Source organism: Lithobates pipiens, unplaced genomic scaffold (assembly GCF_037356315.1).
Source record: "Lithobates pipiens isolate NorthernLeopardFrog02 unplaced genomic scaffold, aLitPip1_a1.2 Scaffold_8, whole genome shotgun sequence".
NCBI lineage: Eukaryota > Metazoa > Chordata > Amphibia > Anura > Ranidae > Lithobates > Lithobates pipiens.
The window spans coordinates 584,336,524-584,363,571 of NW_027507903.1; the positions used below are offsets into that span (position 1 = coordinate 584,336,524).

Genomic DNA, 27,048 nt, shown 5'->3' on the forward strand with positions numbered 1-27,048 from the left:
TAGCGCTACCGCATTCAGTCCGCTACTCTATGGCCTGTTGCATAATCACTATTCGATATTTTAATGAAGTAATTAGATATGAAATTGCTGCGTTATAGTGCAGCATGAAAGGCCTGACAATTAGAGAGGGGCCAAAGCATCAGCGTCAACTGAACAGTTTTGTTTGGGCTAATTAGCATTATTCTTTGTGTAACGAGCAGGCAGGACAATGAAGCTCGGCACCGTGAGAGGCTCTTAATGACACTTAAACCAGAGAGATGCGACCTGAGAGTCAGCTCAGGGTGTGCAGACCATCTGTAGACTGAATGCCACTGTGTCTCTGATAAGAAACATAGACATCATGTAATTGGCCTTACCTGATTCTGGTATTATACTTACAAAGGCTAAGGGCAGGGCTTTTTTTTCCTCAAAAATAGGTACAGGAACTCCCTCCTTCTGAGTTACTTCATGTCTTCATCCCTTACCCAACTCCAAGCACCGACCCTTGGTTCCACCCTCTACCCACCTCCCAGTAAGGCCCCTTGTAGAGAATACAGCAACAATGAACCCCCCGCAACAAAATACCACCTTAGCAACAATAGACCCCCAACAGCAGCAACAGATCTCCCAGCAGCCAACACCAGTGGACTCTCCAGCAGCCAGCAACACAAGACCCCTTCATCAACACTAGATCCCTTCCAGTAACAATTGACTTCCCAGCAACAAAAGTTCCCCCACCAGTAAAAATAGACCGGCACACAAAAATAGATTCCTTCCAGCAACAATAGATTCCCCAACAGCCAGCATTAATAGACTCCTCTATCACACCCTTTGCCATTGCATACATTCAGTTCTGCAGGTGCAGGAACTGCGTTTCCTCGCGTTACCACTAGAAACAAACACCCTGGCTAAGGGCAATTTAAAGCCACAAAAACATCAATTAAACACAATCTTCAATATCCACAAAGGATACAAATCTACTTTGTGTAAATCCAGTTATTACTTTGTAAAGCAGTGGCGAGATCATCACTGTGCTGGACATTGCATTGCTGTGGGAGGGGCCCAGAAGGTCCACCCACTACAGGGGGGTGGATACCCGACCATTCACTCTGTACAAGGAGAGAGAGCAGCAGTAACCGATCTTTATTACAGGAAGTTCCTGCACAGGAGTAATGGTAATTTGTATTTAGACAATAAATTGCTTATGCCAAAGACCAGCATTAAGCTCCCATTCACACCGAATCCAATTTTGAAATGGTGCGACTTCACTTCAAATCGCACGATTTCAAAGCCACATGTCAGTGCGATTTCAGGGGCTAATTGCCTGACATCTATTCAACTTCACATATGTCTATGCAAGTCACACCTGAAATCGCCCAAAATAGTGCAGAAAATTATTTTTCAAATCGGTGCGGCACCGCAAAGTCGGCATCACACCGATTTGAAAGGTTCCATTGCCGACACTAGGGTGTGGCTTGTCATTAGGATTAGATTAGGATCTGACAAATTGCATGACAAGTCACACTGGTGACTTTGCCTAGGCTGATATGATTTTGTCAGCTGCAGGCAGGAGGAAACATTTTTTCAGTCTCCGCTCCCTCAGTGTTCAAACTGCATCATTGTAATGCCTTTCACATGGTTGGCGGGAGGCAGTAAAACACTTTTGCCACCCTCTGGGCTGTTCTCATGCCATAGCCACTGCTGTTCAAATCAATGGGACTGTGCCGAAACTGCAAGCCAAACACTTGGTTCACAGTTGCGGCACACTAGTCCCATTAAATATTGCTATTTGACCAAAAAAAGCTAAGAAAACAGCCATTCAGGACCCTGACAGCAGCTGCTTAGCCGCATTCTGAACAGCAATCCACCTTGTACCACTGCTCAGGAGGCTGCTCACCTTAAGGCTCATCTATGTCAGGCATTTTTTTGAACATTGCCCAAAAAACTGTACAGGCACCAGGATTTACATGATTGTATTATCTCTGACTAATCATCTCAGTCCTGGAAGTAGATGATGACCCTGGATGAGGCCTGGACAAAGAAGGTGCCTTCCTTCTGAAGAAAAGTAGATAACGGCCTTGTCAAGGGGAGTACTGTGATCTCTGTGAGAGGTAATAAATTCCTGGAAGTGTTACACTGACCCATTACTGAGCCTGAATGTGCTTAGCATGAAAATATATCAAGGATTTGCTATCGTGGTCATATTTGCCTCACACAGATGGGGCTTAGGCACAGATTTCCTACAACGGATCAGGGCAATCTACGACACCCTATCAGCGACCATTGGATACCACTGCATCAAATCTCAATGACTTCTAATTTTCAGGGGCACACGCCAAGGCTGTCTGCTATGGCCTATTCTTTTTATATTGGTACTAGAGCTCCTTGCGGTTCACATTGACCGACATCCTGATATTAGGGGTCTTGAAATTACTGTAGTCCATCATAAGGCTTCTTTTTTCGCATTTGATATTTTACTATACCTTACTTCTCTGCATATTTCTATTCCCAACCTTATCTCCCTCTTTTCCCAATTCACTACTATATCAGGCCTTCATGTAAACCTTTCTAAGTCCACCACCATGAATGTTAATCTCCTGCCCTTCAATCGGCACAAATCCAATTCCCATTCCAGTGGTTCCCAACCCTTCCATATCTGGGAACTTTGCTCACTCCTGACTATGACTCTCTGTACTGAACTAACATCATCCCTCCTCTGCTTAAACACCTTGGAGGCTTGCTTTCCTCATGGAACCAAATGACTCTATTTTCCTTTTGCCCAAATTGCTGTACCCGGGGTTTTCAAATTCGATTTCCATCCCACATCTTATGTATACTACAAAAACAGGTTTTGAACTTTGTCTGGAACTCCACACGACCCTGGTTGAATCGCCACTTGCGCTATAGATCTAAAGGTCGAGGGGGCTTTGGAATACCTAACAACACACAGTTATGTGACAGCAACCCAAAGCCCGTTGATCCAACTTTTTTCAAATCAACATGTACCGCTCTGGGCTATGCTTGATGCACTACATCTACATCCTCTCCTGCTGACTTCCCCCTCTACCTGAATCCCTCAACCCCATATTAGCACTTACACTAAACATTTGGGACTTTGTGAAATATTCAGCAAGGTTAATATCTACTCACTTACCTTTACTTCATCTGTTTGACTACCCATTGTTCCTTCATCATTTTTTACACCCTTCCCAGGTGTGACGGAGAAACATGTGTTTAACTGGTGGGTCTTGCATGGTTTTGTAACAGAATATTCCTTAATAACGATCTAGGGGGTACACACATACAAACACCTTTGAGAATCTCATCAAGTCGCCCCGGGGGAGTGCTTGCATTATTTGAAACTACAACACTTTGTGGAGTCCCTGGTGAGGAATCACACCTCTCCTAAATCTCTTCCAAGTTTTAAGTCCCTATGTAGAACAGTTTCAACCACAAAGGAAGTCTTATCCCTAATCTATGCTTCAATCCTGGGAAATACATTTGATCAAACACAGTGACAGATGGCAGTAAGATTTGAATGAGACCTTAACCTCGGAGGACTGGGCGTGAATATGGCAAACAACCTTATTCTTGGCTTACCTATAGTTACAAATCAGGAGGGAGGGTTTACAACCACTTTAAATGTTCCTTTAATATTCAGGCCTTAGAAAATTCATATAAAGAACTCTCTCACTGGTACTTCACACCAGCATTAATAGCTAAATGTGTCCCTACTTAGTACTCACCAGTCTTCATGCATTCAAGGTTGTGGGGCAGAGGGCGATATGATGGTCTTTTCCAAAGGCACGCCACCTATTGGTAAGAGTATATACCAGCCTTCTCTAACCTTTTCAACACAGAGGAACCCTTGAAATAGTTCTCCGGTCTCAGGGAACCCCTGCTAAAAATTATAAATCTACAACTCATGATCCATTAGTGTGATGGTCAGTGGGAAGAATGGTCCTTACACTTGTGGTCATTGGGAAGAATGGTCCTTACACTGTTGGACATTGGGAATAATGACCTCCTTACAGATAGTTAAAAAGATCAATGGTGTCAGTGGGAACTTATCTGAGAGGCAGAATTGCCCAGTGCTGAAAGAACCCCTAGCAACCTCTGGAGGAACCCTGGTTGAGAATCACTGGTATATACTATGATACACTCGATAACACAGACCTCTGTAAAAATAATGGGAAGCTTTCCTCCAGAGGCCAATAAATGCATCCCATGGTGTTCTCACTGATTGTTTTGTAGCCATGAAAATGTGGGAAAAACAAACAATAGAATGTGCATGGGGATCACCGTCCCTTAACTTTGAAGAAGTCAAGACTTCATGGCGTCTTTATTTACGAAAATTTAACAGTGGTCTTAGAAGATAAGCTTGCAAGTTCCTTTCAATATGGCAACCTTGGCTAGACTACCAACTTATTTCGTAGTTCCCCTTGTGGCTGGCCCAACTTTGACCGAAGAGGTGACCATCTACTCATCTACTCATTTACTCCCTGGAGATGTGTTGGAGTGACCTCTGTGGTAGACCCCCCTCTTCTCCTGCCTTGTTTCTTTCCTTTTCTCTCCTTTCTTCCTTCTCTCTTGTTTTCCATCATTCCATCTAGATTTAGATCTCTTGATTCTTGGCTTCTTTTGTGAAACCTATTCTTTCACACCACCCCACTGCAACCTACCCATTTTGAAACCCTAACTCTTGGGCCAATTACAACGACCATCATTGATCTACACAGTTTATTACTGAAATGCCCCAGACAACATTATACAAAGCTGCAGGTACACTTCCCTTTTTTGTATTATTTAGACTCCTGACTACTTCAGATATATATGCTGTCTTCCAATTTCATTTTATTGTCTGTTGTAAAGCCTCTGCGTGGGTGTGATGTTATTCCCAACTTGCCGAGTACCACTTTATACTCATCAGCATCATACCATTGTTGCAACTTACGGTTACAATAAAGTTTACCTTGGAACAAGAAAATAGATTTAATGCTAGATCTAATTTATACTAATCGATTAACGCTACACAGGACCTTTTCATCAGGCTTTAACGCAACGCAGCGGTGTGAACCGGCTGGGTCATATCATTCACATTAGAAAATGGCGTTTCATCATGCTGACGTCTTCAGGGGGCCTAACCTGGTCAGCACAATGAAATGCCACATCGGGGCAGGCTGGACAGGTGAAGTCATCCCGCTGATGAATACTGAGGTGAGAGATATCTCAGTAAGAATAGCGCATCTCTCGCAGTGGGAATTGTGTATGGCCAGCGGAGAAGTTGCTATATATGTTATTAAGTGCTGTTTTCCTGGTACGAGGCTGTGCGCCTGTGAATGTAAGTAAGTGTTTTTTATGTTTCTAGAGGTATTTTAAAATAAATTGAGGATTTTACACCATGCGAAATTCTTTTATCTTTGGCTGTATCTGAACCTGACGGCTTGGCTTGCATACACAGTCACACAAAAGTTCTCTGAACTTTTGACCGTCAAGAAGATTGCGATGAGCCCAGAAAATGAAGTTCAATGCTTCCGAGCTTGCGTCGAATTGTTTCTGAGCATGCGTAGGAATTTTGCACGTCGGAATTGGTACAGACAATCGGAATTTCCATTCGGAACTTTTTCCGACCAAAAAATAGAGAACATGCTCTCAATCTTTTGCTGGCTGGAATTCTGGCAGCAAAAGTCCGATGGAGCGTACACACGGTCGGAATTTCTGACCAAAAGCTCACATCCGACTTTTGCTGGCAGAATTTCCGATCGTGTGTACGGGGTATAAGCCTTCAGGGTGTTTCAAGCTTGAATGACTATAGCAATCTCTAGTTGCAGGGCGCATTAGTGCAGCCACTGCTGCAGCCAAGTTGGTTCAGATCACAGGCTTCTTCTGCCACTTAAATAAGTGGTCTCCAAACTGTGGCCCGGGGGCCGGATGCAGACCTTTGCTTGCCTTAATCTGTCCCTTGGGGCATAGTTTGGAGACCACTGACACCAACAATGGGGCATAATTACTCCCACTGACACCAACAATGGGGCAGATTTCCTCCCACTGACAACGATGTGGCACAATTCCTCCCACTGACACCAATGATGTAACAGAATTCTTCCCGCTGACACCAATGATGGGGCATAATTCCTCCCGCTGACACCAACGATGTGGCAGAATTCCTCCCACTGACACCAATGATGTGGCAGAATTCCTCCCGCTGACACCAACGATGTGGCAGAATTCCTCCCACTGACACCAATGATGGGACAGAATTCCTCCCACTGACGCAACCAATGGAACACTATTCTTTACGATACCAACAATGGGACATTATTCTTTCTGATACCAACGATGGGACAATATTCCTCCCACCGACACTGACAATGAGGCACTATTCATCCCAGTGACACCAATAAAAGGGCACAATTCCTCCCACAGACATCAATAATGTGGCACAGTTCCTTCCATTGGCACCAAAGATAGGGAATTGTTTACTCCAACTGGACACCAGGACATTTTATGCCCCCACTGACCCTAGTCCCTCCTAAAGTCTGAAGGACAGTAAACCAGCCCTTTGTTTCGAAAATTTGGAGACTTTTAAAAAATGTTAGGAAAAGTTAAAACCTCATCTTTTTTCCCATTTGAGAAAGTTCCCTTTACTTCCTGTCCTGTAGGAGGAAAATCTTTTCTTAGAAAGTTGCCACCGGAACTAGCGTCCCCATTGGAAGATTTAACCTTTATTCCTGATCTGGCGACATCTTAAAATTCGTTTTTTTTTAAAGCGGGAGTTCCGCCATTTTTTTTTTTAAAGTCAGCGGCTGCAAATACTGCAGCTGATGACTTTTAAAATAAGGACACTTACCCGCCCAGCGCGCGCGCGATGTCGGCACCCGAAGCTGATCTCTCGATCGGCTCTCGGGTGCTGCCGCCGCCATCTTGGGTATGGGAATCAGGAAGTGGAGCCTTGCGGCTTCACTTCCCAGTTCCCTACTGCGCATGCGCGAGTCGAGCTGCGCAATAAGGATGGTCCCCGCTGTCTCTGGGATCCGTGTGTTTCCCAGCAGACAGTGGGGGACCCGCAGGAAGTGGCGTAAATATTCGCAGATTCTGTGGATATCTATGCCGGAAGTGGGTGCAAATACCTGTACTATGCAGGTATCTGCACCCCCCTCCCCCCTTCCGGCGCCATAATTGGAACCTTTTAGGGGGGAGGGGGTTCCAATGAGCGGAAGCTCCACTTTAGGGTGGAGCTCCGCTTTAAGTCCCAGTGTGAGCATTCACCAGAAAAAAAATAGAGGATGAACCTCCCCATCCTTTACCACTTTAATAAGGAAGAGACAGATTTTTGTTTATATTGATCTAATTGAGCTGTCTTAATCATATATATTGTTGATTATATACTAATTAATTATATAACCTGAATAATTGGTTTTATTAATGACTTGCCTACTGCTTCCTATGGAGTACTCACACATTTGTTCCTGATTATTGCCATGAACTTCTCGTTGCACACATTCGTTACACTGCAAACATGCCGCAGATGATTAAAATCCTCATATGCATTTGCTCTCTGCTTGAGTCTAGCTGCTGGAACTGGAAGAAATTCACAAAGCACAAGATTCAAGAATATACAGTGGGTATATAAAAGAATCACCCCCTTTAAAATGATCACATTTTGTTGCTTTGCAGCCTAAAATGAAGACAGACACAGTTTTTGTTTTATCCAGCTGTATTTACTAGTGCAACTTAAAACATCCAAGTGAAAAATATAACACTAATATGAATTTTTTTAAAGATTCAAAAACAGAATCACTGAGTTGGAAAAAGGATCACTTCCCCCCTTATATTAGTATTTTGTTGGACCACCTTTCGCTTTATTCACAATCTTAAGTCTGTTGGGATATGTCTCTACCAACTTTGTACATTTAGACTTTGCAATATTTGCCCGCTCTTCTTTGCAGAACTGCTTAAGTTCAGTCAACTTTGATGGTGACCGTTTGTGGACTGCAGTCTTTAAGTCATTGCACAGATTTTCAATGGGGTTTAAGTCTGGGCTTTAACTAGGCCATGCATGGACATTCACCTCTTTCTCTTTCAACCACTGTGTGGTAATTTTTTTGTGACGTGCTTTGAGTGATTGTCATGTTGGAAGGTAAACCTTCTTCCCATTGACAACTTTCTGGCAGAAGGCATCAGGTTTTCCTCAAGAATTTGATGGTATTTTGTCGCATCCATTCTTCCTTGTATCCTGACAAGTGCTCCAGTCCCTGCTGCAGAGAAACACCCCCATAACAGGATATCACCACCTCCATGCTTTACTGTAAGATTGGTGATCTTTCGGTGGTGAGTTGTATTGGATTTCCACCAGAAATATTGTTTGGTGTTGAGGCCAAATAATAAAATTGTAGTCTCATCTGACCATAACATCTCTTTCCATGTGCCCTCAGAATCTTCAAGGTGGGTTTTGGCTTAGCTCAGTTGTGACTGCATGTGGCCTTTGAGGAGTGGCTTTTTTCTTGCAACCCTCCCATGCAAGCCATATTTGTGGAGAATTTGTGATATTGTTGTCACATGCACACAATGACCACTCTTTGTCATCAATTCCTGCAACTGCTTCAAAGTTGCTGTAGGCCTCTTGGTAGCCTCTCTGACCAGTTTCCTCCTGGCTCTTTCACCCAGTTTGGAGCGACGTCCTGATCCAAGGAGGGTCTGTATTGTACCAAATACCTTCCACTTCTTAATATACTTTAATGTGCTTCTAGGCATTGATAAAGCCTTTGAAATATTTTTGTATCCATCCCCTGACTTGTGCCTGTCCACAACTTTTTCCTAGAGATCTTTTGACAGTCCCTTGCCACCCATAGATGATTGTTTGCTTCAGTTGCACTTCCAGGGGCTGAAATGCTCCAGGAAAGCTCTTTTCATGCCGAGCTAATCAAGATGACCACAGCTGAAAGTCAAATGCCTTTGTGTGCCATTGAGAGGGCGATTAGCTAAACCTTAATGAGTTTACAAGTCATTTTTAGGAGGAGGGTGATCCTTTTCTATACCCACTGTAAATCATCAATATTTGCTTATCCGGCTTTAATGATCTTGCAGTCAGGATATGATCTGGCTTCATCACAACCAAAAACTCCTGATAAGGGCTTTTTGCAAAACAAAGGGTTTACAGTTGGGAAAGAACGCAGGCTGGGTGCCACCAGTCTGGTTATGATCTTTAGTAGTCCAGACAGCTGGCAGGAGGCGGGGCAGTGGCACAAATTCTTCACAATGGCAGGCTAAAAAGAGTATTATCGATGTGCTGTATAACATTATAAGTGTGTGGATCGTAGTAGTAGTAAAGCCCCGTACACACGAGAGGACTTATGTCCGACAGACTTCCAAAGGAGTTCCGTCGGAGTTCTGCTGGAATTCCGACGGAGTTCTGACAGACTTTTCGGCCGAACGGACTTGGCCACACACGATCACACTAAACTCCGACGGATTCGAACGTGATGACGTACGACCCGACTCGAATAAGGAAGTTCATAGCCAGTAGCCAATAGCTGCCCTAGCGTCGGTTTTAGTCCGTCGGAGTAGCATACACCCGAGCGGATTTTTCGAAGGGGACCGGGTCCGGCGGAGTTCCGTCGGGAAAATTTGAAGCATGTTCCATATTCTAAAGTCCTTCGGACTTTGGTGAGTCAAAAGTCCGTTGCAGCCCACACACGATCGTATAGTCTGACGGACTCAGTCCTTCGGACTTTGGATGTTGAAAAGTCCGCTCGTGTGTACGCGGCATAAGACATTCATTACAAACCCTTTGACAGATAAAACAGTTCATATGCTGAATATTGTGCGTGTGTTAGGCGAGATATGCCCTTTAAATCAAAGACTAGCAGTGCAGCTAATGCAGTCAGAAGAAGCACGTGATCTGTTGATATTGATGAAACCCTTGCATTTCCTTGTTCTCTGTCTTGCACACATCAGCCTCCTCAGGCCTCATCTGTCAAAGTGTCTAAGGGAAGAATGGCTTTAGGATGCGGTATAGCAGAGGCCATCTTCACCCTTCAGGCTCTTTAATCAATGCGACCCCGCGTCTCTCTTTTCGCTCTCCATGCACCTGCATCCAGCCAGATCCTCCGACATTTAGCCTCTTTCCTGCTCTCATTATCCTTTTCGCTCCTGTGTCTTTGTTCATCCACCCCCCCCCCCCCCCTTCACACTCCCCCTCGCCGCCTCCTCTCTATTCTTAGATGCCTGCGCTGAAGAACAAGCAGAGTGTCTATTTTGGTGAGATGATTTTATACACCTGGGTTATTTTTACTCTGCGTGTTCACCTGAAAGACTCAGACTGTGTGGGCTGCTGCAGTGCCAACATCGACTGCACCTCTCCTCCCTTCCTAATACGCCAGCAGATCAGCAACGGCACGTTGACACCGCCAATCCTGCACATGCAGCGTGAACACACAATACTACAACCGCATACATTTTAAAGCATGGCTCCAATTACATAGAAACCTCCTTGCCAGGCTATTGATTCATTCAGAAGTGATAATACATGTTCTGATCCAGATAGTGAAATTATCTGGTCTATCTTAATACCGGATTGCCACTCACCTACCTAAAGCAAAAATAAAGCATGCAGTGTCAAAACTTGCTATTTAAATTGATAGGAAGTAGGGCCATGTTGCCCACATGTGTGCTCTCAGACCGCAGCAGGAAGGACTGTGGGAGCACTGGTTTGCACAGGAGCTTTAATATAAATAGCCTCTAAAAGTCTGAAATAACATGTCCCCAGGCTCTGACTGACTCCTACTGTATGTCAGTGGTTTCTATCCACACCTGAAGCACATCCACAGCCTTTGATCATCTCCTGAAGGAGGTCCAACATCTAACTGTCTCCTGCAGTATGTCCCTAGTCTCCAGCCACACATGAAGCACATCCACAGTCTGACCATCTCTTGAAGGATGTCCACAGTCTCTGCTCTGGACACCTCCTGAAGGATGTCCAATGCCTGTCTCCTGCAGTATATGTCCCTAGTCTCCGGCCACACATGAAGCACATCCACAGTCTGACCATCTCTTGAAGGATGTCCACAGTCTCTGCTCTGGACACCTCCTGAAGGGTGTCCAAAGCCTGTCTCCTGCAGTATGTCCCTAGTCTCCAGCCACATCTGAAGCACAATAGTCTCTGACAATCTCCTAAATTATGTCCACGGTCTCTAAAAATCTCTTGAAGGATGTCCACAGTCTCTGTCTCCTGCAGCATGCCCCTAGTCTTCATCCACAGGTGAAACAAATCCATAATCTCTGACCATCTCCTGTAGGATGTCCACAGTCTCTGACTGTCTCCTGTAGCATGTCCCTTTAGCCACATCTCAAGCACATCCTCAGTCTTTGACCATCTTCTAAAGCACATCCACAGTCTCCAACCATTTTCTGAACGGTTGTCCACAGTCTCTGTTTCCTGCAGCATGTCCCTAGTCTCCATCTACACCTGAAGTACATCCATAGAGTCTAACCATCTCCTGAAGGATGTCCACAGTCTCCTGGAGCATGTCCCTAGTTTCCAGCCACATCTGAAGCACAATAGTCTCTAACAATCTCCTAAATTAAGTCCACGGTCTCTAAAAATCTCCCGAAGGATGTCCACAGTCTCTGTCTCCTGCAGCATGTCCCTAGTCTTCATCCACGGGTGAAACAAATCCATAATCTCTGACCATCTCCTGTAGGATGTCCACAGTCTCTGACTGTCTCCTGCAACATGTCCCTTTAGCCACATCTCAAGCACATCCTCAGTCTTTGACCATCTTCTAAAGCACATCCACAGTCTCCAACCATTTTCTGAACGGTTGTCCACAGTCTCTGTTTCCTGCAGCATGTCCCTAGTCTCCATCTACACCTGAAGTACATCCATAGAGTCTAACCATCTCCTGGAGCATGTCCCTAGTTTCCAACCACATCTGTAGCACATCCACAGACTTTAACCATCTCCTAAAACACATTCACAGTCTTTGACCATCTCCTAAAACACATCCACAGTCCCTAACCATGTTCTGAAAGGATGTCCACAGTCTATGACTCTTTCTTGCACCATGTCCCTAGTCTGTAGCTACATCTCTATCTACTAAAGCACATCCACAGTCTCTGACAGTCCTCTCCTGCATTACATGTACTTAATATTATATATGGCTGTTTGGTAATATCATGGGCTACAGCTGAGGCCCCCTATACCTCATAAGTTGACCAGTACTGTTGTAGGAGGAACATGATGTGAGTCTCTTTGTTGATGTCAAGTGTCATAGTTTAGCACCCCTATTCCTCATAAGTTGACCAACACTGCTGCAGAAGAAACTTGAGCTTGCGAGAGAAAAAGAGTTTAATATTGGGGTAACTAGTGTGGTACTGTTCACAAAAAGTTCAAAGAGCACTATTGATGAGGCAGTGGCATGGAACTTGCAGATATACTTGCTTTTCCTAAGTTCCCCCACCATTTTGTTCAAAGACAACAAAAATACCTGCTACTTCCATGAATGGAGGTCCAATCAGCACATACACACAATGAGTCCATAGCCCTGTTTAAGCTATGAATTTAGTGACTCAAAGCTTGCATGGGATGGAAGGTAAAAGAAGGAGTAGGGGTGTGAAAGTAATGCAGATACCTGTATGTGTCTGTGGAGGTCTGCATTAATGTGAACCCGTTGCTTTACCTTACGTAGGTAGGCTATACGGTCATATATTATAGAGTATATGCAGTATGTTGAAAATCAGTTTTCAGTTGCTTATTTGGGGTTTCTCTTAAAGTGTAACGCTACTCTCTCCTCAAATTTACTCAATTGACTTTCTCCAGCTATTAGCTACTAATAAGTCAAATCCAGCACCACCAATATACATGTTCTGAACAGTTCAATTCTGGCAGAGGCTCTTACTCATTTTGAGTCTTTCCATAACTTAAAGGAGTTCTCTTATCTCAGTATACACTTTAGTTTTATAACATCAGCATTGTAATAACAATACAAAGAATAGTTATGAATGACAATCCAATAAAAGGTTTCTTGAAAAATCTCCTTTCATGTTGTAAGGTTTGCCTGTCTCCTGGCTGTCTCCTTCCAAAATGTCCTGGATTCCCTGCATGCTTTACAGCTTCTCCTAAATTTGTAAGGACTACATATCCCAAGGTACCTTGCTACCTGCAATCAATAATTCCTGTACTGATTCCGCCTCCTGAAACTCCTCCTTTCAGATCCTCTGTAGATCAGAAGACAGGCTCTGTGAAATGTGTGACACAGCAGTGCCTACTCACAGGGCATAGTGACTACGTGTCACAGAATTCAAGATAAATATATGATTTAACGTTATGACCATAGACAGGAAAAGGTTTGGCTGCCACTGATTTTTGGTAATCTATATTACCAAATACATATTAATTTGCTAATGATTTTTTTCTGATTACTGTTAGTCTAATTCTTAAAGAGGAAGTAGACCCTGATGAGTTTACTTCCTCTTTCATTCCCTGCAAAGGTAAAGCATAATGGACTACTATGCATCGCATAGTAGTCCATTATGTGTCACTTACCTGACACAGGAGCCAGCGAAGTCACCGCTGTCCCCTGTAGTCTGGCGCATCCATCTTCTCGGGGGGTCTCGCTGCCTCGCCGCTGTCATTCGGCAAAGCCGCGATGACGTCACTCCCGCGCATGCGCACGGGAGCCGCCACTCGCGGCATATCGCCGTTGACCGCGGTGCGCTCAGTGCGCCTGCACCATAGACAGCGGTGCCTGTCTTTCGGCAAATATCTCCTAAACCGTGTAGGTTTAGGAGATGTTTCTTGGACCTACAGGTAAGCCTTAATCTAGGCTTACTTGTAGGTCAAAGTTGGTTGTAAGGGTTTACAACCACTTTAAGTGTGTATTTACACCGGTACTAACTTCTCGAAATCTCCTGTACACTGGAAATTAGACTTTAACTAGAATAGAAATAGTGTCTGGCCTCAGAGATTAAACAAATCCCCTTACATAAGTTGTACCTGTTTATCTAAAGCCTTCTCTTCTCTACATCTGTTCAAAGTCCAGAATTGATAAAGTTTGCCTAAACTTCCAGAAAACAGGATGGAGAGCGGAAGTTACACTCTGCAGAGCTCAGTGAGAGGTGATTAAAGGGAAGGGACACACACCCCTACACACAGCACATAGAAACAGAGCTGAGGCTGTCAATCACAGGCTGTGTGCCAGAGCTCCCTCCCCGTCACCTTTTTTCTCTTGGTGTCAGGAAAACTTGTCAGAAGTGACTCATGCAGATAGCCGAGGAACCAGGCAGCAGATAGAAATTACACTTAGTGCTCTGTAGATCGAGACAACTACACACTATAGATGGATATGCTTTGTTCATATTTCACGTCTTAGGTTTACAACCACTTTAAGGCCCTGAAAGATGAATTAATGAAGTATTTGATCAAGGTTGTTGCAGTAAAGAGGGTGACCCAAAACCTTCAGGTCCTTTAGTAAATTTGGATTACAGACAAGTTTTCATTAATATCAATGGTGTCAAGTCCCCTGTCTAGAGTCAGTTCATGTCATCTTCACATTAGACTTTGTCGCTCTATGCAAGCTCTTTAAAAGAAAAAACGAAAAAGGCTGATGGCGGTATTCTTTTTGACATACCAGACAATAAGCGAGCCGTGTGCCTTACAAACTGGATCGAAGGAACGCGTCCTTCAACTCACCTTATAAACCGTAGCTACTCCTCAGTCGCCTTATAACTTGATCCCATTGCATCCTCAATGTAGCCCTCTCTCTTCCACCCTATATTCTGATTGTGTGGATTGTATACTGTTGTGAACCTTGCCGTACCAGACTATGGGCATTGTAAATGATCCATCCCAATGTTCTTACACTTATGCATTGTATTTTTTACGCAGTAAAATTAACAAAAAAAAACAATAAAAAATCTATTGAATGAAAAATTGGATTAAAGAAATATAATCATGGTGTGTGGGGACCTCGAGACTAAAGAAAGTGTCAGCAGTATTTTCAACTGGGACCAGTGACTGTCTCTTGTGTGGGGCTGGGCAAACGCATGCTGGACGCCGATGTGGGAGGAGCAGCAATCTGACCAGTTACTTATCTTAATTACTAATGTTCCCCCTTTTCCACTCATCTCTTACCTTCTCCAGTCATGTAAAAGCCTAACGTTCATATTTATGACCTTGGTGTCCATTCCTGGTGCCTCAGTAGGTATTGGGCTCTTAAGATTTTATTTATTAATAAAGCTGTTATATTGAAGAACAAATAGTTTTGTGTGTGGCCATATTTAGTTAGAATGACCAATTCTCTTGACAAAAAAATTCGACCCTTGTATAAAGGGCTCCAACCTAAAATAACATGTGTTGGGGCTTGCACTTGCTTCAACACACATTAACGTCTAGTTTACACTTGCTTCAAAACAAGGCTTCGGACAGGCTTTGTTAAAGCTCTCTGAACGCCAGTCAAAGCTCCTGTCACTAAATAAAATGGTTAACTTACGGTCCTGTTTACACAGTGCCAGCGGTGTGGCACGGCACTGAAACACCTACAAGGCCCCCCCCCCCAGGGCACCCCAGAGGCTGTGGTGTCCTCTCCTCCTCTCCTGGAGTGCGGGCCGCGGCCACATCCGCTCCAGTGTCCACTCCTCCAGCTTCATCCGCCATGTGTCTCCTGTTCCGCCAAAGCGATAGGCATCCAATAGGATCGCCTAACACTTTGGGCAATCGAGAAACAGGTTTCACAAGAACTTTAGTGTGAAAATAGCGAAAATTTATTCGCTATGACCACACAACTGGGTAGCCTTAGAGCGCAATGCTCTGCGCTCCGAGGCCACCCTTTTTTGAAGCCTATTAGAGCCTCTGGCTTTAATCAGGTGCTTAAAAATAAAACACCCACCCCGCATTTAAATCCATGGACCGGCGCCACTGATGTAGATCAGGGGGCCGGACGCATGGATAGGGCAGGCGGCGCCCGTGCGCCCTCTATGGATGGGCCGCCACTGGTACAGTACCTTTACTCAGATTGTCGGGTACTGCACTGTATGGGGGAGGCAGATAGCAATGCACAGCACACACTCCAGAGGACACCTCTCCTTCTCTGCTTGTACTTTGCTGACTGAATCAATGCTTACTGAGCTCCAGCGGTTCCGATGTAGTGTTCGGCTGGGGTTCAGGACTCTCTAATGGGGCTCACGGCACCCCTCAGGTGACATCCTGGTTGAGAAAGGCAGTTGTAGAGTGACAACGCTGCTCCTGCAGAAGCATACATTCTGTGAGTGTTGTCACCCTAGGACAGGAAGCCCTCTACTAGCAGGATGAAGGGTGAAAACTGAAGGAAAACAAGGCTGTGGGGATAAAGCAGATCCCTTAATGCATTAGTGGACTTGAAGATACCAGTAATCCTTTTATTTTTTAATTTTTTAGGGGGGGGGGGATTATATACAATTTAAAGCAATATGTCCATAAACTGCAGAGCTGCTGGTGATTTGTCAGACCTATAAGAAGAACAGATCTCCCTGCAAGGCTGACTTAACCTTCCCTATAGAATCATGGTACAGCTTTTTGTAAAGAGCAGCCGTTTTTCAGTATACAGTTACTGCAGTGTCAGCATCAGCGTGTTCATAGGATGCACAGCATCAGCCGCCCATACTCTGCTAGATGCTGTGCCAGCCTGCCCCTTGCACACAGGGCGGTGTATTGTTAACCCCTCCGGAGGCATTATAAGAATATTCCGTTTTGGTGACAGGCAGCGAGTGATCACCAATCTAAAGGGCCCATTGTGAAAACAAATTCCATTGTCATCCCTTCTGATGCCATTTCTCGCCTTCATCTCTATCATTTTTTTTTTTTTTTTGGGAGCCCCCTAACGTGCGTTCCTTGGCTGTGCCAGGCCTAGTCTCCAGGTGGAAATGAACGGGTTATAGCGGGGTGCGAGCCGGGAAGGTCTTGCTGGTTCTTTATACAATGCTCAGTTTCCATGGAAACTGGGCCAGTAGGCCTCAGGCCTGGATTTCTGGCATGGCATTGACAGATGTCTGCAGAGGAATTGCAGTGGGTAGATGATAATAACGGAAGTCAGTCTTTCACACACATGCTCTCAGAAAATGAACCGTGTCAAATGTAGCTTAGACAATGCAGACCACATTTATAGGAAAACTGTTCTGGAACTACAAGTCATGGCAGGCCTTACTCATAGGGGGTGGTGTATGAGGGCGTTTGTGGATTATGGAGCCTTGTTGGAGGGTCTGGGATGGAATATTTGAGTTCTAAGTTTGATTTTTTATTGTTGTCTTTGCCGTGCATCGCCTTTGTACATCCTGTTCTGCATCTTCTTTTATCTCTCTTGATTGAGGGACTTTCAGAGTACCAAGGCTCATTTACCTCTAGTCCAATAACCCAAGTACAACACCCCTTATCCCAAAATGACAAAGCAACTAATATCCATTTTGTGATGAATGGCCATAGCATTCCCTTTTTTTACACAATAAACAGAAATTAAAGTGGTTCTAAAGGCAGAAGTGTTTTTTACCTTCATGTATTCTATGCATGAAGGTAAAAAAACCTTCTGCATGCAGTTGCCCCCTAGAACCCCCCCCCCCCAATACTTACCTGAGCCTGATGCGATCCAATTATGTGCTCTCCTGGGTCTCTGCCTACTTATTGGCTTTGACACAGCAGCGGGAGACATTGGCTCCTGGGCGGAGGGGGGAGAGGGGCAGGACTGAGCTGCTCTCGGTGTGTCCTATAGCAAGGAGCTAGCCCCCATGGCACTTGGCAGGGGGAAGAAACCCTGAGCACTGGCGGAGGACCTGAGAAGAGGAGGCTCGGGGCTTCTCTGTGCAAAACTAGTGCACACAGTGGGTAAGTATAACATGTTTGTTATTTTTATAAAAATAAAAAAATGTAGGTTTAATATCACTTTAAATACAACATTAGAGCATAATGCAAACAATGCATAAATAAATGCATAAACAGGACCAGCAATTGCTACCAGGTCTAAGTTCTTTGAAGGCACTTATAATCGCAACAAAAAACAGCTGTATGCCGCCCATTGAAAAGAACCCCAGCCATTACTACACTGCCTTGGGGACAATGAACCACCTACATGCTTCCAGATACGACCTAGTAAAGACAATGCGACCTAGAAAAAAATTGTTGGTGCCACTGAGGTGTGATGTGTGCCCACTGGGACTCAGGGATCGGGGGGTTGGGGTCCTTTCATTCATCCAGAAATGCCTACATATGTGTAAGAACTATGAGACACCACTCAACCAGCCCAGTGTGTGCAAGTGTAGTTATTGCCTTAACCAGTGCCTTCTCCACTGGCCACGTCCTGACGTGTTTCGCCCTGCCCCCCGGGGCTTAGTTTTAGAGGTCTAAGCCCCAATGGGCAGAGTGAAACATGTAAGAGGACGTAGCCAGTGGAGCAGAGCTGGCTGAGGCTATTAACTAACACTTGCACACACCGGGCTGGGTGAGTGGCATCTCATAGTTCTTACACATATGTCAGCATTTCTGGGTGAGTAAAGTAAAGACAATGTTACCAATGTTACCTATTGCTAGGAAGGGGCACCCATACCTAAGATGGGTCCAACCCATAATCCTCCAAAATATAAGATAGCAGCGCCTTCAAAGACCCAGAGGGGTCTCCCACTGCTATGACATGTGAACAGTATGACCTGGACACCAAAGTGCAAAACAAAAAGGAACAACCCTCAACCACCTAATCAGGCAAGTAGTATTCTTCATTCAAAAATACCCCCCCCCCCAACCCACTATACAACTCCGCCTCTTCTGGTCCATCCAGTCATGCTGTCCCTGCTCTTAGCTTTGCTCACTTCCAGACCAGGCACTAATCCAGAGTGTCTGTGAGCGTTCTCATTTATCATAGTATAGGTAGTAGTGAAAGCATATAAACACAAAAATGTAATATCTTGCAGCTGACTAGTTACTAATCCTTCAGTGTGGTGACTGCATTCTTTTTTCCTTTATTTTCACCCGGTTGTAGGCAGGTTCCCATCGCTCTTTCACATGCAGCTGGAACCTTACCTATTCCAGGGCACATTCTGTAATTTGTAACTGCCCAGGCCCACATAGACTTGCCGGTGTCTTGTCTAATAACGTCCTCCATCGGATAGTGTCCGCTGTGTACTGCGCATGCAGTACTTTAATACTCACAACCCTATGTCCGCTTGGATGGTGGGGCTACCACCTCCACTCACGGCGCAGGCGCCGTTCAGCTTCGGAAATTGTACGGGGCGGACACTATTTCATGGCCGGACACTATACGGCAGAACACCTGCCTAATAGCACAGATCCTGGCATGAGACCAGCTCACCCATACCCCTGATTCGTGTCTATAACAACCCCAGACGCCCAAACCACCTCTCACACAGATCTGAGGCTTTAAGGCAATCACAGCAGGTCACATGACAGTTGTTCACAATGGAGGGCTTCCTTTCATGCCATCCAGTGTGTACAATTGTGTCGCTAGCTGTGATTGGTCAAGTTAATCACATGGTACAGATAGGACCAATCTTAGCCCCTCAGTATAAAGGGTGCGGGACAGCAGGGACATCGCAGGTAAGCAGTTTGTTTGCAGGTAAGTGCAACATAATGGGCAAGTATGCGACGCATACTAGCCCATTATGCTTTTACTTTACAGGGGAAAAAAGAGGAAGTAAAACCCATCAGGATTCATTCATTTTCAGACACCATAGTTTGTGGACTCTATAACTTTCCTACAGACTCAATAATATAGACTGATTTGAATACATTTTGGGCTAAATATATAAAGAACAATTATTTATTTGCAAAATTTTATAATAAAAACCTTTTATTTTTATTTATTAATTTTCAGTCTTTTTTTGTTTATTTAGCAAAAAATAAAAAAAACAGTGGTAATTAAATACCACTGAAAGAAAGCTCTGTTTTTGTGAACAAAATGGTAAAAATGTGGGTTTGGCACTGCGCTCTAAGCCCACCCACTTGTGTGACATTAGCGAATTCATATTTACTAATGTCTTCCTGCTTCTCCTCCTGGCCAGTCAGGAAGTGGGTCCTGAGACCCGATTGGCTGGGGAGTCTTAGCCCTTGTACGCATGGTCGGAGAATCTGTCGGAATGAGTCTTATCGGACCGTGTTGTCAGATAATCCGACTGTGTGTGGTATGCATTGGACTGATTCCGTCCGAATCTCCGTCCGACCCAATTTTCCAACATGTTGGAAATATTTCCCGACCAACTGGGCCGGACAGACCTAATCCGATCATGTGTAGAGCATTTTCATCGGACCAAGTGCCACGCATGCTCAGATCAAATTCCTACATCAAAGCTATTGGCTACTAGCCTGAATGTAGTCCCATCGTAACGAAATTACGTCATCACGTTCTGAAAGATCGGATTTTTCACCAACTTAGCCCGACCGTGTGTATGCAACAGTTTCGGACACAATCCGTCGGACTAAATCCGACGGGCAAAATCCGACGCATTGGGTTGGCAAAATCTCCGACCGTGTGTACGTGGGCTTAGGACTTTGTGTTCGGCCCGGGAGGAGAAGCAATGCCTGTTTGGCTGGGAGCCTGGAGCGAGGAGCCGCCTCCTAAGGTAATGAGCACATTACAATAACACATCCATACATCAAACCATCAAATGATCATGACAGACAACATTTTTACTTCTAAATCAGACTTTACCTAGCACATACGTGTTACAGTAGGTACAACTGTTCTTGAATGGAGTTCGAATTTTGTTCATTCAGATAAGAATTTAAGACTATTTTTTGATCCTTCACCTTCTATTTTTCACATCATTGTGGTCGAAAAGGATTGATATATTGTCCCCATTAGTCATTAGAAAATCATATTCGAAGTGTGTATGGCTAACTTTAAGCTATCCATAGACATATAGATTTCTTCAGCCTGTAGGCTAAATGGAAAAATCAAAGGACTCATTCAAACTTTGCGTAGGGGAACGGGCATACCCGTTTGCAATTTTTTTGGGGTGGTTTACATGTGTGCTGCATCAAGGGCAGCCCATTCATTTAAATGGGTTGCCCCATGTGTGCTTTTGTTACACAAAAGAAGCTCCTGCACCTTTTTGGGTGACGAGTTTTGCGGGGGTTTTTTTGCGCTTATTTTACTTAAATTTTCGCCCGTTTCACTGCAAAATCCCACACGTTTGAGGTGCCATTAAGAATCACAATCATTCTGCCGCAATTTCAACTCACTTGGTGTGAATGAGGCCTAACTGATTCCTCCATCCATGCTATACAGCGTGGAAGCATGAATCTCCCACTGTGGCAATTGTGCTTTGACAACTGGCCCCACCAGCTTTCAAAATATCTGAACTGCGGCTGCACCTGATTAGAGGCAGGTGCTGTTAGGGCCAACAATTTTCCACCCAGATTTGATTTTTCAATTGAGGAATGTTGAACGGGAGGCAGCCATTGGACCCACACCTTGAGCCAATTTTGTCTGGTTTATCAGGAACCAGACGAAATTTGCATAGTGTATGGCCAACTCTGAATCTCCCAAAGTTTGGTTGAAAACATTTTACTGCTCATGCAAGCAGCTTGTTTGAAAACCAAATGGGGTATCCATACAACTTAGGGCAGTGATGGCGAACCTTGGCACCGCAGATCTTTTGGAACTACATTTCCCATGATGCTCTAGCACTCTGCAGTGTAGTGGAGCATCATGGGAAATGTAGTTCCAAAACATCTGGGGTGCCAAGGTTCGCCATCACTGACTTAGGGTATGGTAAACCAAATGATGAGACTTAGTCTCTGAATAGTTAAAAATAAAAGACATGTTAGATTAGAACTTTACTATCAATTTAATAGAACCTGATATCAAAGTGGAAAAATCCCTTTGATGTGTTAAATGACACGCAAGTAACATTATCAGTAATTTGACCTGGATTTGTGATTGAATTGCACAAAAACAGCAGCACAAATCTCACTAGTTGTAGCTAGGTTGTGAATTTTTGATTTACTCATTTTATACAAATAATTATAATTTCTTGTGACTTTTCCTTCCTAGCAATCCATGTAAAAATCAAGCTATTGACATCTGTTGAAGTCATACTGGTTCCTAATAGGATTGGTGAATGGTGAAGGTGATGGTTTTGACACTCTGGTGAAGGGGGCATGAGAAAAAATTTGGCAATCCATTGGGGTTCTGTAATTATAAAAAAAAGTTAAAGCGGGAGTCCACTGGGACTCCGCGTTTTTTTTTCTTTTTAAAAGCCAGCAGCTAAAAATACTGCAGCTGCTGACTTTTAAAATAGTGACACTTACCTGTCCAGCGCGCCCGCGATGTCGGCACCCGAAGCCGATCTCTAGATCGTCTTGTCGGGTGCTGCCGCCGCCATCTTGGGTTTGGGAATCAGGAAATGGAGCCTTTCGGCTTCATTTCCCGGTTCCCTACTGCGCATGCGCGAGTCACGCTGTGCAATAAGGACGGTCCTCGCTGCCTCTGGGATCTGTGTGTTTCCCAGCAGGCAGCGGGGCACTTGCAGAAAGGGACGGGCACTTGCGGAAAGGGGCGTAATCTACGCCCCTTTCCACAGAGAGCTATCCCGGAAGTGGGTGCAGATACCTGTACTGTACAGGTATCTGCACCCCCCTCCCCCCTGAAAGGTGCCAATTGTGGCGCCGGAGGGGGGGAGGGTTCCGATGAGCGGAAGATCCACTTTAGGGTGGACCTCCGCTTTAAGCGCACTTGCTCTATTCAGATCAATGGAAAGGCTAAATAAAATTTTGCTGTGTTTGATTTTCTGCCGAGTCTGTCAATCATATACACACGGTATCTCACAAAAGTGAATACACCCCTCACATTTCTGTAAATATTTTATTATATCTTTTCATGTGACAACACTGAAGAAATGACACTTTGCTACAATGTAAAGTAGTGAGTGTACAGCTTGTATAACAGTGTAAATTTTCTGCCCCTCAAAATAACTCAACACACAGCCATTAATGTCTAAACCGCAGGCAACAAAAGTGAGCACACAAGTGAAAATTTCCAAATTGGGACAAAAAAGTGTCAATATTTTGTGTGGCCACCATTATTTTACAGCACTGCCTTAACCCTCTTGGGCATCGAGTCCACCAGAGCTTCACAGGTTACCACTGGAGTCCTCTTCCACCCCTCCATGATGACATCACAGAGCTGGTGGATGTTAGAGACCTTGAACTTTCGTTTGAGGATGCCCCACAGATGCTCAATAGGGTTTAGGTCTGGAGACATGCTTGGCCAGTCCATCACCTTTAGCTTCAGCTTCTTTAGCAAGGCAGTGGTCATCTTGGAGGTGTTTGTGGGATCGTTATTATGGGAGGGGATCATGCTCTGCTTCAGCATGTCACAGTTCATGTTGGCATTCATGGTTCCCTCAATGAACTGTAGCTCCCCAGTGCCGGCAGCACTCATGCAGCCCCAGACCATGACACCCCCACCACCATGCTTGTCTGTAGGCAACACACACTTGTCTTTGTACTCCTCATCTGGTTGCCACCACACACACTTGACACCATCTGAACCAAATAAGTTCATCTTGGTCTCATCAGACCACAGCACATGGTTCCAGTAATCCATGTCGTTAGTCTGCTTGTCTTCAGCAAACTGTTTGCAGGCTTTCTTGTGCATCATCTTTAGAAGAGGCTTCCTTCTGGGACGACAGCAATGCAGAACAATTTGATGGGTGGTTGGATATAAGCAGACTCCTGTCCGTTTACACCTGACTGCCATCTGATCCGCTGGATGGAAAGAGAACGGATCGGACATAAGCGGGTGCACACAGACACGTGTCCTTGTACACCCACCACGCCAAAAAGAAAAATCGAGGTTATGCCTCGATTTGGGTCTGCCTGAAAAACAGACAGGCGGACCCGATCAGAAACGTTCACACGAAAGGGGCCTCACTCCCAAAAGATATAGGTCATACATGGTCAAATCACTTCAAATAAAACAGCTGAAAAATTATACAGCACATAGTTGGGCTTATTTAATCAGCTGTTCAAGGAAGAAACCCCTAAGGCCTTGTTCACACCAGGCAGGCAAAATTCATGGAAAAAATAAAAATCACATTTTCTGTAAGACCAATTCTGTGTTACAAGCCATCTGAAAAGGGGGGTGCAGGCTGCTTTGTTTGTACTTTGCCCCATAAGTTCCCATTCTAGTCTTCATAAAATTAGCACAGTGCATCCCAAAACACATGCAACCTTTGCTGTTGCACTGCATAGCACACCAATGTGCAATTTGCAGAGTTAACAAGCTCTTAAAGTGGACCTTACACTAAAATGCCACTTATTTAGAGTGGGCCTCCTCCTCCTAGCTACCTAAGCGAGGGGCATGTCACCATCCTTTTGGAAAGATCCCTGGGAATGGTGGATAGTCCTGATTTTATTTTGAAGATGATCCTGCAGTGTGCTACAAAAGTCTTCTCTTGAAATATGTGCTGCTGAACACTCCCTGCGATCTCATCTGCACGATTGTACCGTCACCCCCTGCAGTATGGAAGCTGGGGGGGAATGTTGGGTACATTAAGTAACTTTTTTCTTGCAAAGTTTTTTTTTTGCAGTTTTATGCAACATTTCAGCAAGGGCGTTCACTATATAAGCAGACCTTGTTTGGAGTGCAAAACATGCAGCAACCAATAAGAACTTACTTTGCTAAACTCAGACTAATGCAAAGGGGAATTGAATTGGTTGCTTTGTGTGCACGGTTGGCTCCTTGAACTGTTATATTTAGTAAGTCTCTATGTCAACAGGGGCTGGTGTTGATGGACAAATACAGTATGATTTCAGGTGCATTCCACTTCACTTATCCACAATGAAATTCCAGCACATCACTATATAACAGCAAAATGGTTGTTCTTTATTATAGACAGTGAAATACAGGTAACAAAATTCCAATGCATTTCCGCCATTTTAGGCCTTAATCATGGGCCATGATTAAGGTCTGATATGGCCGAAACGCGTTGGATTTTATTGCCTGTATTTCACTATCTATAGTAAAAAAATAGCTGCTTTTCTGTTATATACCGATCTGCCAGCATTTATTTGTGGATTGTGCAGCGGTGATGTTCCAGAGAACTTTCAGAAAGAGCACCAGGTTTTAGAGCCGCCTTCAGACTGCAGGTTGTATCTCTGCACCATTTGTTTGCATAGTCCCTTAGCCTGTAAGTACTTAGATTGATACAGAAAATAGAAGACTGTATATGGTGTAGTCTGTGGGCAAACCTTTGAAAGCACTGACCTGACTTGGACTTGGCATTTTAGATATCGTATAAAATAGTAAAGTTACTGTACTGTACTTACTGTATTTATATGATTACTTGACTTTTCACATATTTAGCAATGTATTTGCAGTTGCTATGGAATGTCTTTATTTGTAGGCATTGTAGTCTGAAGGACATTTAGCAGACTATACATTCTATCCTTCAACAAAGCCTTTCAGGACAGCTATACAGTAGCTGAATTGCTTCTGAATGTGCAGGCTCTGATGCTGTGTTCTTAACCTGGTTTCACCACCTAGAGGGACATGAAAAAAACTATCCTGAAGTCCTGAGGCTGCCCTGGTTGCATGTTTAATCCAGGTCAGTATCTCGCCAAGTAGTTACAGAAGGATGAAGATGACAGCCCCAAGCTTGCATGTTTTAAAAAACAGTTAGTTATTGTGTCTACCATATTTTTATCTAGACAGAAACATGGTAGACATAGATGGTACCTGGTCCCATAATGTGTAGCCCACCTTCAGCCTTCCCAGTACTGGTCTGTGCTTTCATGGCTGCCCAATGCCAGTTGAAATTTCACATACCTGGTGGACATGCCTCGTGCTCGCACAGTTTTGGACCAAAGTTCTGAAGCTTATTCATTCTTTGTTCAAGCGTCCTCTTCCGAGAGATCCTTGGTATGTATTATTACACCTTAACCCCCCCCCCCTGATTTTACTAAAGCGCAATTCAAATTGGAGGCCTACATTTTGTTAGCGGCAAAACAGGCTCCCGAAGCCTGGAAGAAACTATTTGTTTCCTTTGAGGAAGTTCATCGGTGGATCAACTGGTTCTTTATTAATGAGAAGATAACCAGCATCCTACTGGACACTCAAAATCATTTCTCCCAGATATGGAGATGCAATATGCCCATCCGTCATTGTTCATAGAGAGCTATAATTCAATATAGTAGTCCAGAATTGGGGTGCTGGATTTGGACATCCCCAACGCTCTCACTCGCCTTGCCCTTATCCCACCTCTCTCTCCCACCCTCCTACTCTGGACATCCTTCCTTTCTCATTCCTTATTTATTATTTCCTTGTTGCACATATTGTTGTTTTTTCAGACTTGACGTCTGGACCTGCTTATTGCCTATAGAAAAATGACCTGGCTCATCGATACCTACTCTAACTTGCAGGCTACAAGTTTTGTTTATTATTATGCGATTTATATTGTTGGATGTTTTTACATTCTTTGCAGCTACATTCTAGCTGTCAACTATCTTCAAAAAGTTCTCATATGCCATGTTTTGTACCTTCATATTTTTTCAAATAAAAAATCTAGTGAAAGTGAAATTACTAGGCAGTAAATACTTTCTGGGTTCCTAACTCTTTCTAAGCAAACTCGCAAAAAGTGTTTAGTAAACTGTGGACACTCATATTCATATATTTTTAAAAAGCAACAATTGGGTTTTAAAATGAACCCTTGCTGACCTCTGTAGCTGCAAGCACTGTGGAGTAATTCATTCTCAAAGTTTCACTTTGGTTTTCAGTAGTTCAGCTCACCTTGCTCCCCCTCCTAGCAGTGTCTCAGCATTATGCCACCCTTCTAATTTCTAATGTGAACACAAAGTGGGAGCACAGGAAGAGGGTAGAGCAGAGTGCTGAGACCCTACTTGAACAACTTCATTGCTTCTCTTGTGAACATTTACCATATCTAAAATAAAATAAATATTGCAGCTGACCACTCCTTAGCTGAGGTACCTGCTTTTTTCCCCTTTAATCTCACCTGATAATCATGGGAATAACACTTTCTGTCCCTGGGTGGCTATACTCAGTCCTCCACTGTATCTATGGAAGCAGCCGT

The 27,048-nt window shown here is 44.2% G+C and overlaps 1 protein-coding gene across 11 annotated transcripts in view; it reads left to right on the plus strand.

Moving 5' to 3' along the window:
• ELAVL3 (ELAV like RNA binding protein 3) overlaps nucleotides 1-27,048 on the plus strand; it is a 78,021-nt gene that overhangs the window by 11,217 nt on the left and 39,756 nt on the right. The window lies entirely within an intron of this gene.